Here is a 7,073-nt window from a genome sequence, read left to right as displayed (position 1 = left end):
GGTTACATGCTAAGGAGTGAGATCTCTGCTGTTAATGTTTCTCTTGGTTACATGCTAAGGAGCGAGATCTCTGCTGTTAATGTTTCTCTCGGTTGTATGCTAAGGAGCGAGATCTCTGCAGTTAATGTTCGGGAACTGTGATGCAGTTCTTCAGCAGCATGGCATCTTCATGTCATGTCTGGCCTGTAAGTTATGTGGGGTGTGATTTCTCCCTGTCCTTGAGTGAGACGCCGTGTGGCCTTTTAAATCTTAGCCGTCCTAGTGGCTATGAAGTGCCATGAAGGGCAGTTTTTTGAAGAACAGAAATCAATATGTAATTCACAAACGAGTTAGATGCTTTTTATTCATTTTTTTCCATTACCCTCGAGGGTTGAGGTAAATGCACCTCTCACATCTACCCACGATGTAATTTCCTTTTCTGATCTTAACACAAACACAATTCAGGCAAAATGACATAAAAAACTTAGGATGCTGGGAGTTGGAGCATCAGGTAGACACATAGAATTAGAAAGGAAAATATCTAAAAACTGTTTGAATAAAAGATTAAATCTTTAGGTTCCTGGTATAATTTCATCTCACTTCACGTTCACCAAGAGGGCTACAGAATGATGCCACACAGTGTAAAGCACACTGATGCTGGGCCACAGACCTTCAGGCTGGGATGTAGCTCATGGCAGAATGCTTGTCTAGCTTGCATGAGGCACTGGATTCATTCCTAGCAAATGACACGGATGTCTTCATTCAAAAGCATGTATTTCAAATTCTAGTATCAGTAAAAAACCAAAGCAGGCTGCCAGAGTCTCTGACACACCACTGACTTTAAAGAAGCCTACAATTCATAAATGTTAAAATGTTGAGGAAAAAGTGTGAAAGTCAGAAAATATGGCTGTGCAGCCATCCATGTGCACCAATGCAGTCTTACTGCGTCATTGATTTCATAACCACCCTTCACACATACATGCATTCTCAGCCAGGAGTCGGAGTGCCTGTGTCTGCTTATGTTACATACAGCTATTCATATGCTAAATAGAAGATGAGGGGAGAGGTACATGTTGGCTTTTTCTTTCCCATTCCGGAAGTTTTATCTCAGTCTTAACAGACTGACATTCAGGGAAACGATCCTCAAACTTGCCCATTCACCTCCAATCTCTCTCACTTTGTGTTTTCTTCTTAGCCTGAGAAAGGCTTCCCATATTTCATGCAGCAGCTGGTCGCACAGGTCTGTGGCGATCATGTGTCTGACTTGAAGGCAGGGGTCACAGCACGAACAGCTACTGTCTCTAATAAGTGCACTCTTGTTGCTTGTCATTAAAATGAAAGTTTCAGGGATGGGGACATGGCTTGGTGGATAAAGCTCTTGCAAGTGTTGAACTCCAGAACCCACAGCAAAGCCAAGAGGACATGGACAAGCGCCTGCAATCCAGCTTCGACAGGTGGAGTCATGGCTTCCTCAGATCAAAACTGGCTAGCCAGACTCTCAGAAAACGAGAGCTCTGACTTTAAGAGAGACCCTGTCTCACATGTAAGGTGGAGAGTTCTAGAGGGATACAACTGGTGTGAACCCCAGGCCTCCACATGTGTGCTCACACACAAGTTCCCACATGTTCACACACACACACACACACACACACACACACACACACGTGTGTGTGTGAGCATGAATGCATACCACATATATAGCAAAACAAAAGAAGGTCTCACCTCCCTTTAGCACCTTGTGTGTTAGTTACTGTTCTAGGTAACTAATAGTAAGAGATCTGTCATGGCAGATGACGGAGACGTCAGGATGATTCCCAGTCCTGTTTGTAAGCCCCTGATGCACCTGGCTCAAGTCTTTCTGGACAAGCTCCTCCATGAGGCAGCTAGCCAGCAATACTAATTAGCTTGGGCATCATTCTGCTTATTTGAACCAAGACCTCACTTTCTTCAGGTAATAACTGTGTTTGTGCTTCAAGATGGGGACGGGTGTGTGAAGGACCCATCTTCATTCCTTCTAATCCTTGTCTGTGTGTTTGCTGTGGAATCTTTCGTGAATTATGCACAGACCACAACTAGTCGGAAGCCCTTGAAAGAACAGGACTGTTCACATTGACAGGGAAATGTGTGCTCTTATGAGTGAACTAGAGTAGGAAATTACCAAAAAAATTGATACCCATAATACTCAAATTGAGATTGGAGGATTTTAAGTTTGAGGTCATTCTAGGATACATAGCAAGATTCTGACTTAAAGATAGAAGCAAACAAATATTATAAAATTAAGCCAATATGATTATACAATAATAAAAGCACTATAATTGTATAATAATAGACAGGAAAAATGCAATAGTTTTTATTTTGAGTCTACAGCGAGATGATAGATTGTGTTTAATTTTCTTTTAAAAAGTAGTCACTCATTAAAACACAATGTGTTAAGAGAATAGTAGCTTTAGATTTCATTAAGCCAAAAGATTTGCATGATACTTGGTTATTCAGGACGTCAGAACCTGAAGGTAGCAAGGTGAAATCCAATGGCAGTCAACACCATGGGAGGATAGGGTAGGGTGAGTGTGCAGGGGTGGATCAGGCTGGGTGAGTGTGCAGGGAAGATCAGGCTGGTTGAGTGTGCAGGGAGGATCAGGCTGGGTGAATGTGCAGAGGAGGATAGGTAGGGTGAGTGTGCATGGGAGGATCGGGCTGAATGAGTGTGCAGACACAGAGATGAAAACTTGACACAATACTGCTCATGTTAACCTTCGCATAACAATATGAATGTGAGGAGCCCACACTTTAAACTCTGCTGTCTCTGGCTAAGGGCTGATGTCCACTCTCCCCACCACTTCCTTGAAGCAACGCTTACTTGTCTTTAGCCATTTAGGAAAATGATCAGGAGCTGTTCCAAGTTCTGCTTAGAACTTAATATAGTGAAGGGCATAGTGCCCTCACATATATAAAACCCCAATCCCCAAACCCCAGCACTGAGGCTTGGATATTGTTATCCACAGATACCCATAACTGGGTCTCAGGACAGATAAGGAGAATTCTTGAGGCTGTGAGCTAGTATGTGGCGATCCCAGATCTGGGCCAATTATACAGGTCTCCCCAGCATCACTGTTTCTATGATGTGCATGACTTTGCAGCTCAGCTGGCTCTCACAGGATGGAGGGGTTGGGTTGGACCATTGTGTGTTCATTTTTAATTCTCAAGACCTTCTTTTGAAGTTGAGCTATGTAGAATTTTTTGTTTTATAGACTCCACAACTATTTCTCTTCTTCCTGAAAAATTCTAAATTTAATCTGAATTTATTAAAATTTAGTTTCTGTTTCCTTTGTCAGACATCTACATTAATTGACAAGTACTCAAGTGTTGCCTTGCTCCTGGGTGTAAAGTACAGCTTGTTCCTAGTGGTAGCGTGCAGTGACATGTTTGTCATTCATGTTGGAATCATTGTTCATGGTCTGTGGTGTATATGTACAGTATGTATGTGTAATGTGTATGTGATGCAGTATAGGTGTGTATGTATGTGTGTCTGTGGTATTTGTGTAGTATGTATGTGTAATGTGCATATGTGATGGAGTACATGTGGTGTGTGATGTGTGTCCATGGTATGTGTGTAGTATATGTGTGTAATATGTGTATGTGATGGAGTACATGTGGTGTATGTGTGTGTGTTATGTGTGTCTGTTGTATGTGTATTATGCATATGTGCTGGAGTACATGTGGTGTGTGATATGTGTCTGTGGTATGTGTGACTATATGTGTATACTATGTGTATGTGATTGAGTACATGTGCTGTATGTGTGTGTGTTATGTGTGTCTGTTGTATGTATAATATGCGTATGTGATGGAATACATGTGGTGTGTGATGTGTGTCTGTGGTATGTGTGTAGTATGTGTATGTAATATGTGTATGTGATGGAGTACATGTGGTGTATGTGTTATGTGTGTCTGTTGTATGTGTAATATGCATATGTGATGGAGTACATGTGGTGTGTGATGTGTGTCTGTGGTATATGTGTAGTATGTACATGTAATATGTGTATGTATTGGTGTGTGTGGAGTATGTTCTATATATGTGTTGATATGTGTATATTGTGGTGGTAGAGTTGTGTGTGCATATGTTTCTCAGTGTGTGAGTGGTGGTGTGTCTGCATGTGTCTGAATGTGTGATGGTAGTATTCACATATGTGAGTGTATGTCTCTGTGTTAGGGTGTGTGTTTGTGAGTGTATGGGGGTATGTTGGAGCATGTACATATAGTGGGTATGGGGTGCATGGTGGAGCATTTTCCACTGAATTTTCTTGGATAGCTCTCATGAACCATGAGATCCTCTCATCCCCTGGCAAGCCCTTCTCTCTCCACTGCACATATAGGCCACAGCCTGGATCTCACGGCAAGTGCTCCAGGAAGCGTCTAGGAGACTCCAGGGAAGAGGAAGGAGGGTGGGGATGGAGCCTCTGCCCCCGCATCTACAGCTCTTCATGCCCTGTTCCACTGCTCTCAGAGTAGGACCAGTGTGCCAGTCTGTACTCAGTAAGCTTGGAACTGAAGCTGGATGCTCATTGCTCCAACCACTCGGGAATTTTAACAGAAGGGAAATGGAAAACTATGAACTTTAGCTTCTCTAAGGCCAGTTGATGTGTGCAGAGAGGGACCTCCAGAAGAGTTCCCGCCTTCCTTGAACTAGCCTGAGAAAGCAAGCTGCTCTGTGCTGTCCTATTCTCCACCCCCATCCTCCCCTTTTGTGTAGGAAACATGAGGTGCATATTAAATATAGCCATGGAGGCAGGGGCCATACAGTGATATCCCCTCAGCAAATCTGTGCTGAATCTTCCCTGGTCTTCCCTGGTCATGGCTTAGATTCAGGAACAGACCTTTAAAACAGCCAGCTATGGCTTCCTTCCCGTTGTCCCAGAGGAAGAGTCCTGCCATTCAGACCATTGGCTGGTCCTTTTTATTCCTTCCTCTCTGGATCTGCTTTATCCTCTGGTGCTCCTGGGGACCTGCTGCGTACCACGGTCATTTTGGACCTCACTGGAAGCTTAGCTGTCCCTCCCCCCTGGGAATTCCACATGGGTGCGTGCATTGCTGGCATTGACCATTTTCTTAGATTTCTGAGACAGCTTAAAGAGGCAGAAGGTAGAAAGACAATAGTCCAACCTCAACAGACGGGGCTGCTTCTCTCAAAGCAGTGAGGGGCAGAGCCTCTCTCAGGGAAGAGGGAAGGGGACATTTGGAGTATATGTGGGAGGGTTGGGGACTGGGGAGTTAAAGGCAACTGCTGGGGTCATGTCAAGCCCACACTGCTCCCTCTGGGACTAGTTTGTTCAGACCAGCCCATTTTACCTTTAGAAATTGTTTTGCCCTGGCTGGCTGTCAGGATATGGGCGGTTGAGTTGGGAATGGCAGTGACGGGGAGGAGCAAGAGAGTTCCACAAGTCTCAGGCCAGGGGTTCTCAACCTTCATAGTATTGTGACCCTTTAATGCAGTTCCTCATTAAACTCATGTTGTGGTGACCCCCAACCATAAAATTATTTTTATTGTTACTTTATGTCTTAGTCAGGGTTTTACTGCTCTGAACAGACACCATGACCAAGGCAACTCTTATAAGGAGAACATTTAATTGGGGCTGGCTTACAGGTTCAGAGGTTCAGTCCATTATCATCAAGGCAGGAACATGGCAGCATCCAGGCAGGCATGGTGCAGGAGGAGCTGAGAGTTCTACATCTTCATCTGAAGGCTGATAGTGGAAGACTGGCTTCCAGGAAGCTAAGATGAGGGTCTTAAAGCCCACACCCACAGTGATACACCTACAATAAGGCCACACCTTCTAATAGTCCCACTCCCTGAGCCAAGCATATACAAACCATCACACTTTATAATTTTGTTACCATTATGAATTGTAATGTAAGTGTCTTTGTTTTCTGATGATCTTAAGTGACCCCCTTGAAAGGGTCATTTAACCTCAAAGGGGTCAGGACCCACAGGTTGAGAACCACTGCCTTAGGATAACTGAAAGTTCCTTGGTCAATGTCTAGCAGAGTCTTTTCAAGGTTTATTCTGACATATCCCAATTCTTAAGAGATAAAGAGTGGTTTCATAAGTATAGGGGTTCTTGAAATAAGGTCAGAGGTTTCTGGGGGGAGCTTCTTCCTGCTGAATGTGGGTAAAAGTCTAGGGGTGGGGCTGCACTGTAGGCATGGTCTCAATGGTAGGAAATCCTGAGATTGGGAGGGTCTTGGTTGGGAGGAGGTAGTTCAGGTTCATTGAAGAGGAAGGTCTTCAGGTCATTTAGCAGGAGGAGAGTTTTAACTTGATTGGCTGTGATGGGTCATGGGATTGCTGCTGCGTATCCCTAGAGAAACTGGGAAATAATCATAAAGGGCTGAAAACATGGTTTACTTAGAACTTAGATTCCATTCCCCCCGCCCCCAGCAACATATAGTAGTTAAATAGGTGTCTACAGACGTCCTAGAGGTCACAGGCATCAGAGATCGTGTGTCTCTGACACTGCAGGATCGCTTTCTGAGCTAGTAGTTCATGATATGTGATTCTAGTAGTTTTTCTTCAATAAGGAAGTGATCTTTAAAGCTTGCCTGAATGTATAGACCTGTAATCCCAGCACTCAGGAGGTAGAGTCAGATAGACCAGGAGTTCAAGGTCATATTTGCCTACATAGCAATTTTGAAGCAATTGTGTGCATTGTAAGATTCTGATTTTTTTTTTTTTAAAAATCAAACAGAAAAACCCCAAACCAACCAACCAAACAAAAAGCTTACCTGAACAGCCTCTATAGGGTCCTCTCAGCTCTTTACCTTTTTATTCAGATGAAAATTATCACTCACTGAATAAATACCACCACCACCACCACCACCAACAGGGCAGCAGATGCAGTCAGGCTCTCAAGCTCTGCTGGAGAAGGCTTGCCCTCATCCTGGGCTCAGACAGCTTTGCAAAGCCGAGCCTGAGATTCTTTGACAGGGAGTGTTTGGGGTTGATGTTTCCGCAGGCCAAATGCTTAGAGCTTTTATCATACCCTAAGACTATAACTGCAGCATCCTTCATGCCCCTGTCAGCAAAGGCTTCCCAGCCCCCC

The 7,073-nt window shown here is 44.0% G+C and overlaps 1 protein-coding gene and 1 long non-coding RNA gene across 2 annotated transcripts in view; one reads left to right on the top strand and one right to left on the bottom strand.

Annotated features, from left to right (window-relative positions):
• The window catches only part of Itpr2 (inositol 1,4,5-trisphosphate receptor type 2), a 421,140-nt gene that overhangs the window by 265,507 nt on the left and 148,560 nt on the right, over positions 1-7,073 (top strand). The gene's annotated exons all lie outside the window — the stretch shown is intronic.
• Positions 6,021-7,073, bottom strand: part of LOC116099799 — a 31,652-nt gene continuing 30,599 nt past the window's right edge. The window contains exon 4 of the long non-coding RNA XR_004122389.1: positions 6,021-6,341. This is a non-coding gene — a long non-coding RNA (uncharacterized LOC116099799). The remainder of the gene's footprint in view (positions 6,342-7,073) is intronic.

Source organism: Mastomys coucha, unplaced genomic scaffold (assembly GCF_008632895.1).
Source record: "Mastomys coucha isolate ucsf_1 unplaced genomic scaffold, UCSF_Mcou_1 pScaffold20, whole genome shotgun sequence".
Classification (NCBI taxonomy): domain Eukaryota; kingdom Metazoa; phylum Chordata; class Mammalia; order Rodentia; family Muridae; genus Mastomys; species Mastomys coucha.
This window is presented reverse-complemented; position numbering and strand designations above follow the sequence as displayed.